Source organism: Aristolochia californica, unplaced genomic scaffold (genome assembly GCF_029961685.1).
Source record: "Aristolochia californica isolate CCGP_79_NKW_82.1479 unplaced genomic scaffold, dmAriCali1.0.hap1 SCAF_6, whole genome shotgun sequence".
Taxonomy (NCBI): Eukaryota; Viridiplantae; Streptophyta; class Magnoliopsida; order Piperales; family Aristolochiaceae; genus Aristolochia; species Aristolochia californica.
In genome coordinates, this window is record NW_027182257.1 from 28,102,782 (window position 1) to 28,111,609 (window position 8,828).

The following is an 8,828-nucleotide window of genomic DNA, read 5'->3' on the forward strand; positions in this document are numbered from 1 at the left end:
TAAAATCAATGGATGTTGCCATCCAAGCTCTCCTCCGGCGACAAGAGGACCATGATACACGAGCCCACCCTCCAGCTGCCTACTCTCCACCAGCCGAACACCATCCATTCAACCCACCACCTCCCCCACAACCACCAATGCGTCAACACCATTCCCATCTGGGGCCTGCCGTTCAAGGACCAATCACTGTGCCTAGGTATTTAAAACTTGACTTTCCTACGTATGATGGGTCTAAGGACCCTTTGATTTGGTTAGCCAAGTGTTATCAATTCTTTTACCATCAAAAAACAACTGCGGATGAGAAAGTGTATTTGGCCACCTACCTTTATGACAAGAAGCACCGGGAAGTCTTCTTTTCTCCTGGAGATTATGTTTGGTTGCGTCTCCAACACTACAGGCAGCTATCGTTGATAGCCTCCAAACGTCACAAGCTCTCTCCAAAATATTATGGTCCCTTTCAGGTGATGGACCGCATTGGGACAGTGGCTTACAGATTGCAGCTTCCGCCAGAGGCTAGAATTCACAACGTCTTTCATGTCTCACAATTAAAGGCCTTCCACGGAGATTCGCCTTTGCTGCACACCCCGCTGCCACCACTCCATGAGGGACGTGTACTTTCTACCCCGGCACAGGTATTACAAACTCGTCGTATTAAGCGTGATTGGGAGATCTTAGTGCAATGGGCAGATGCTGACCCCAGTGACATGACATGGGAGCCATTAGCGGCGTTTCGCACCCTCTACCCATACTTTGAGCTTGAGGACAAGCTCTTTCTCCAGGGGGGGGGGGGGGGGGGGGGTTGGGGGTGATGTTATGGACTCCATAGCATCACGAGTTATCCATAGGCATAGGAATTAAATTATGTCAATTTACTTTTCATGTAATTTCAATTCGGTTTGGTTTAATTTATTTGGGTTGGTTTACTTTGGGTTGGTTCAGTGTAATGTGGCGTGAACCACTTGACCTAATGGGTCATCTTTGTATTTTCGTCCTCAACCCTATTTAGGGGGACGTGAAGGAAAAGAGAGGCAAGTATTGAGAAAATTATATTTTACAGGTCTGATTCTCCCTCAGAGGTCAAGGTCGGATTCTCCCTTTGAGGTCCAAGTTTGAGCTTCCTCCAAAGCTCCTTCATTCTAATTGAGTTCCACCATTACTCGTTCAAGAAACAAGGGTTCTCTTCCAACGTCAAGATCATCCATGGAGGGAAGAGAGGAAAGAAGGGTGACTCGATCCATGACAAGGGAAGAACCTAACAGTCATCGATTTTATTTTGCTGAAACATTCTCCACATATGCAAAACTTAAATTTTTTTCTCATTTTTCTTGAATATTTTTGTCACATAAAAAATTACCACAACATGTGGAACAAAATACCACTTTCTTATACTCGTTCCTGTCTAGTTGGGGATAAAAATGACATAGAGACCCAACTTGGACAAGATGATAAAACCCAAATTTATGTAAAAACATGCATGTAACAAGCTATGGGATGGGTAAAAATTTTAATTTGGAGGACATTTATTTTTAAAAAATCTAAGGGGTGCCATCTTAAGGGTAAAAGTGGCAATTTGACTTTGTTTTCCAGAAAATCTAGAGTGTGTTACTTTGGACCCATGAAGATGAATTCCTTCTATGATTCCTCAACTTCAACCTTGAGGAAAAGGTTGATTCTCAAGAGGGGTGGAATGATAGAGACCCAGAATTACCCCCAACGAAGAAGAAGAAGAAAACAAGAAGAAAGAAAATAGAAAGTGGCACCACCCAAACATTAGAAAGTGGTGCCACATCCTTGAAAGTAAGAGCTCAAGGGTAAAAATATAAATTTACCCCTTAAGGGGTTGGTGAAATCTAGAGTCAAACTTGCCTCTCTTGTTAGAATAGAAATATTTTTTCCTTTGATTGATTTGATCTTTTAAATTCCTAGAATCTCTCTTAGATTAATGTAATATCTTAATCTCCTAGGATATTTACTTAACTTTGTTGAAGAGTAAATATAAAAGAGTCTTACATGACTCTCACAATAAGAAGTCTTATAGATCCACAATTATTATGGAAGGAGGTCTCACAGAAGAGTTTGAGTTTAAAGCTGTTTTAGTTATGTTAGTCTTCTATTTATGTTGAATTATTTAATTATGCTAGGACTTATCTTTAAGTGTTAGAGTTTGGGGGTAATTGGGACAAGGGTAGCTTAATTGTAATTGGACTCTACTACTTTCCTTTATTATAAATAGCGGTCCATGTACTTTGATTACAAAAGTCAGTGGATTATTTCTCTTTTCGATAAATTCAACATGGTATTAGAGCAGTTTCTATGAGTTGACTCGATCAACCCACAGAGATAATGTGATCCTTTTCTGATCTATTATCTATAGCAGTTTAGGTTTGTATTACCTTTTTTTTCTCTTTTTCAGTCCCTATACCCATTGTTTGATGTACGTTTTCACTTCTTTACTGAGCTTTTAATATTGTATATTATATATTGACGGAGTTTTATTCTAAGAATCAAAATTGGTAATCTTGCCTAATATCTCTAATCTTCTCAAAAATGTCCTACCGTGATTGTTGTCCGAGATCGCTCATTGTTGCCTCTTCGAGAATAATTTGCCGTTCGGAATTCTAACAAGACTTGTTGCTGCCTTGTTGGAAATCAAGATACGATAATATCTGCTAAGAGACTTTCGTAATCTAGAAAGTGATATGAGAATCACAAGGCCCCCTATTGGATGCAGCAAGTGATTCAGAAACTAATCACTGGTTAAAGAAATTTTTTTAGCACAGTGCTGGTTTTCAGGAGAAGTTCCAGCATGCAGCTATCATTCTGGAAAGTTTACAGCAAGATACGTGTTTATATCCAGCAGGTCATGTTGTTGAATTAAGGAAAGTCTTACTGATTTATATTGGGATGTTGTTGTTTGATGTTTTTTTTCAACAAGTTATTGATGATTTGTAGTACTCAACTACTATTCAGATTATGGAATGGTTTTTTCTTGGTTAGCTCCTGCTCGTATCCTCTGCTACCTTCTGAAGATAGAATCGTATCTTCTCTACTGTCAGCCAAATTCAGAAATTATTCGGAAGTCGTATTACTCATCTTCGAGATTTTTTCGACTCTCGTTGTTGTCTTTGAAAGTCTCTGCCTCTTTGCTGGTTAACAGGAAATTTCCAAAATTTTCTGTTTGAAAAGTTTTTGTTTTCGTCTTCAAGATCTCTCTATTGGATTGTTTTGCTGCCACTAGAAACCAAGCCACACCAGTCTGCCGAGTTTTTTTTTTTACTGTCCCATGCTGTTCGAGAATTAGTGTCACGGGGAATAAGACGACTGCTCTGATAAGCGTTGTGGGGAAGAAGAAGATCTGTTGCTGAATATCAAGTTTCCTTAGTTAGGAATCTTGATTTAATCGAGTGTCAGGTCGAGTGCCAGGCGAGCAACCCGGACCGGGCCGAGTTAACCCAGCAACCCGAGGCTACTTACTGGTTCTATTCATGACCGAGTCAACTCGGACCAACTCGAATTGGGTCAACTTGACTTGGTCCACTTGTTTTTTTGCCTCGATATACGGGTCCAAGTCCCAAGTTCTATGCCGATTCCTCCTGAGACTCTACAATATTGGTCAGATATTTGAGTCGGCTCAACTCGGTTCTTGATCTCTAGCTAGATTATTATCTTGGATTATTACTCAGTTCCAATATACTATTTGGTAAAACTTCCTTATTTAATGATGGACTTGTTGCGGACTATTTCATGTGTCCTTATTACTCTTAAGGGCTTCCATTATTTACCGGTTATCCACTACTATACAACTACACATGTGGTGCATGTTATTTGGGCATTGACCCATTTCTGCTGCTGCTATTGTGTCTCTTTGATTGAGACATTATTTCTGAAGAATTTCTCGATTTCTTGCCTTAGCTTCATTATTTCCTGACTGTTGTCGACATTGGTTTGTTTGATACAGAATTTGAATTTATTAGAAAAATAAAGCAGATGGTGGCCTCAGCATCTTATCATCCTCTTTACCAATTACCCATTGGTTATTTGGCAACCTTTCTCCTACCATCATTTATTTGACTCTCACATACCCCTTTGGGGTAACCTCTTATGTGTTGCTGCGGTTGGTTTACCTTTACATATATATATATATATATATATATAGAGAGAGAGAGAGAGAGAGAGAGAGATGAGTGTTTTAAGTTCATTGAGACTTTTTATATGTATCCGTGGGTCTTTTATCTTTGTCTTGTGAATGACAAGCATTACCCACTTATCACCTATTTCTACCTTTGAGAGTCGGTGCCCAGGTTGGGACACCATGATGGAGGAGCTTATTACTACATCTATGTTATTTGGTTCAAGCTGGAATAACTGCCATTACCTCCCAACTTGAGGGGGAGAAGTAGAAGAAGAAGTACAAGAAATAAGTATTTTATTCCATATGTTGTGGTAAATTTTTTGTGACCAAAATGTTCAAGAAAAGGGGAGTACAAAAGATGAAGTTTTTGCATCTGCGAAGAATTGTATTTGTCAAGAATTTTTTTCAGAAAAAGAAAATTGAAGACCAGGAACCCTTTTCATTACAAGCAGTAATTGTAAACTCCATCGTGAGGGGGAGTGTTGAATAACAAATATGGAAGAGTCTTACATGACTCTCACAATAAGAAGTCTTACAGAGCCACAATTATTATGGAAGGAGGTCTCACAGAAGAGTTTAAGTTTAAAGGTGTTTTAGTTATGTTTGTCTTCTATTTATGTTGAGTAATTTAATTATGCTAAGACTTATCTTTAAGTGTTAAAGTTTGGGTGTAATTGGGACAATGGTAGTTTAATTGCAATTGGACTCTACTACATTCCTCTATTATAATTAGGGATTCATGTACTCTAATTATAAAAGTTAATGAAGTATTTCTCTTTTCCATAAATTCAACAAAATTATGTAATTAGGGAACCCTAGTTGATTTAGGAGTTTCCAAATAATATATTAGAAAAAGTAAAAGTATGGGTGTTGGCTGAAGGAAAAATCAATCAAGCTTTTTCCAAATCTCTCTTTTCCCTCTAAAATTCGGGCCTAGCACCTCCCTCCTATTTCTCATCTCTTCTTCTCTCTATCTCCCTCTCTTCCTCTATTTTACTTCTCTCTTCGTTGCTTCTCTCTTATTCCAACTCTCTTAACCTCTCATTTGCAACTTTTCCTTTTATTTTTAGAAACGATAAGGACCTAGGACCTCTCACAATTAGGATTATTATCACAAAATACAATGTGGGAGAATAAAATTACTCATTGTCGTACAATAAAACTCCATACACTAGTCAAAATGGTTATAATCTAAAACACATTCTACTCAATTTTAAAAGCGAAAAAATAGCCAAAATTTAGAGGTTAACAAAGAGACTACTGTTATGGTTAGAGTAGCAGGTAGACATAGAGGATAATTTAGGTATGTTTTTGAATGTTATAGGGGCATCATTTGAATGGAAAGTAAGCATTGAGTCACGAGGCCTAAGATCCGATTCTCTCTCTCCCAATGAAGTCCAGGTGCACTTCCTTCAAGTCTTGGTTATCCTCACGTCTCTTCACCTTCTTCGTCTTCTTCCTCACGAGCTCTCATCCACCAACGCCTCTTCACCTTCTTCATCCCGAGTTCCTCATCCCTCACCATCTCCAATTTCCTCTCCATGTTTCCCCACGGGTTCAGTTGGTACCTTGCCTATGTACAAGAACTTCCAACCCATCTTCTCAAACGTATTCAACGTATTCCAATCAAGACCTGAGACAAGATCGTCAGGTGGATCGAACCATGGAAATGGGGCATAACAACATGGTATCAGAGCTGACCACCGTCGACGATTATCTTCTCAAAATGATTGCCGCACTCTGCTGGTGGAATTTCAGATCGAAACACTAAACAGCTTCGCCGCAATCCGCACCGATATTAAGGAGATAAGGGAGCTTATGCTTCAATTCAATCTTCGAATTGACGCACAAATTTGCTCGGATTTCTGCTTGTGCCGCATAAACGAAATCAAAGAAATCGGCAAAGCCAAAAATCAGTGAACATTCGAAATCGGGGACTCCGATATTCCAAAATCGGAGGGGGATTTGCCGTCAAACACTTTCTCACTGGACGCCATGCGTCTTCCCGAACCGAAGTCGCCTGAAATCCCGGCGTTCTCTGTCTCGGAAAAGCTCCCTAAATTTCTGAAATTGGGTGGCGGCCACCCCATTTGGTGGACTTCGGAGGGGTATTGTACAACCCCTGTTTCATGGAACGCCATCCCACTTCCACCGGCGACGCAACCCACGACACTGGATGATTTGCAGCTTATAGACCACAAATTCTGCCGGAACAGACCCACGAGCACCAGCCACTTTCGACACTTCAGCACCAGTTTGCCGAGGTTCACCATCGGACACAAACATACGACAACGCGCCACCCCCAAAACCCAGAGCTTTCGATTTCGAAGTTGAAATCGTGACCCTGGCGGCAGAAGAGAGGTCTCGCACAACAGATTTTGGATTGAGATGGCTTCAACAAGATGAGGCCCCTGTTCGTGGTGTAGTACACGACCTTCAATTCGGGGTTGCTAGGCCCCAAATTAGAAGGTGGGAATTTGCAGTAGGTTAATACAGGATTAATGTCTGGCCGAACTCTTTGCTCTTTGCTGTTGTTTATGGTGTCGATGTAGCCGGATATGTTGCATTATTGGGTCCAGCTGTTGGCAGATGCTTAGACCGATTTACATACATTCAGGTTCGTCGAGCATGGCTGTTGACGCAAAATATGTCCTTTGCGGTGGCTGGATTATCTGTCTTTTTGCTTCTGTTCTATCACAACTTGAAGTCAACAACCTTCTCAGCATTTATTTTCTTTTAACCAATCTGACTGGAGCAACTGTTGTTCTTTCAAGTATGGCTGGCACCATTATGATTGAAAGGGAATGGGTGGTTGAGAAGTGGAACATCTCACGACGTCCTAACAAAAATGAAATCCACTATTAGACGGATTGATCTCATCTACAAGTTAAGGGCTCCTGTATTTACCTGATTGATCGTTTGTTTTATCTCCCTCAAGGCTTCAATATTGGCTTCTGAAATCCTGGCTCTTTGGAACACTATATCTTTTTGGCTACAATATTGGCTTCTGCTTTCTGTATATAATGGATATCCGGCCTTGAGTGAAACCAGCCAAAGGACTTGGGAACTTGCATCTCATGCCACATGGGAGAGTTCTTTAATTCCTCAGGAAAAGGATTTGCTTTATTCTGCGACAATTTCATCGTCATCGAAAAATGGGTATGTCAGAAAAGTAACTTGTTTGATCACAAAATATTTTTGTATGGATGCATGGATTGTCTACCTAAAGCAAGAAGTGGTGCTTCTAGGAGTGGCTTTGGCTCTACTATATTTTACAGTTCTCCGTTTTGGGACACTGGTGACAACTACTTTAGAATGGAAAAAGCTACCTGCCTATGTTATTGGAATAGCTCGAGGTGTAACTGTTGTTGTAGGGATAAGTGCAGCATTTCTATACCTAGTCCTGCATTCTCCTAGCTCAACCCTAAGAACAGGACTAGGGTCTATATGGCTTTAGTGGTGCTTTTTGGGGGTATGTGTTGCATCAATATGGGTTCAAAGTGACCATATTTCAGCGTGGATGTTGATGTCTAGAGTTGCAGTTTCTCAGCTTGGGTTGTGGATGTTTGATTTATCTGTTATGCACCTAATGCAGGATTTAGTCCTTGAATCCGATTGATGTGTTGTGGGCGGAGTCCAAAACTCCCTTCACTCCTTGCTGGATATGATGACTTACATCCTGGGTATAATTATTTCCAACCCTCCGGAATTCAGTAAGCTGGTCATCATCTCATTTTCATCGGCGAAGTTCGTAGGGATTCTCTACACAATCTGTCGTATGCTGCCATCTCTAGCTTTTGTGTTGTCAGCTCGTCGGATACCGCAATGCTCTACTTTTGTAGTCTAGCGGGTTGACACAGCTATCGCAGTTGACACTTGTGCCTGGATCCAAACAACAGCACGAACAAGCACACCTACCTTCGAGCTTGAGGGCAAGCTCGTTCTCCAGGAGGGGAGTAATGTTATGACTAGAGTAGTAGGTAGACATAGAGGATAATTTAGGTAATTTTTTGAATGTTCTCTTAGGTGGCATTTATGTAATTTCATTCAGAACTTGGGTTTGCGTCGGTTGTGTAAGGGGGTGTTCCTATTATTTATAGGGGCATCATTTGAATGGAAAGTAAGCATTGAGCATAGTAAATGAGATTGGGTTCTTTCTCTCACGAGGCCTAAGATTGGATGCTCTCTCTCCCAATGAGGTCTAGGTGCAAGCTTTATTCAAAGCTTGGTTATCCTCACGTCTCTTCACCTTCTTCATCTTCTTCCTCACAAGCTCTCATCCACCGATGCCTCTTCACCTTCTTCATCCCGAGTTTCTCATCCCTCACCATCTCCATTTTCCTCTCCATGTCTCCCTACGGGTTTAGTTGGTACCCTGCCTACGAGCCCTTGTATCCTATCCGGAATTACAAGAACTTCAACCCATCTTCTCAAACGTATTCCAATCAGGACCCGAGAGAAGATCGTCAGGTGGATCGATCCATGGAAATGGGGCATAACAACTAATCACTTTTTTAGGGTAACTCAAACACAAATAATCTCTTGGGTGAAGAATAAAAGACTTGACTCAATCTGGATGTAGGACACATTTCTATACTTTTTAGGTAGTGGGTCTAGGCATTGATATGAAGTCATGAAAACACGAAAAACTAAATTGACGATGTTGGAAGATATGCCCAAGCCCACACAACCAAG

At 40.7% G+C, this 8,828-nt stretch overlaps 1 pseudogene; it reads left to right on the forward strand.

Annotated features, from left to right (window-relative positions):
- Positions 1 to 6,312: 6,312 nt before the first annotated feature.
- LOC137935292 (solute carrier family 40 member 1-like) lies at positions 6,313 to 8,211 on the forward strand (annotated as a pseudogene).
- The last annotated feature ends 617 nt before the right edge of the window (positions 8,212 to 8,828 follow it).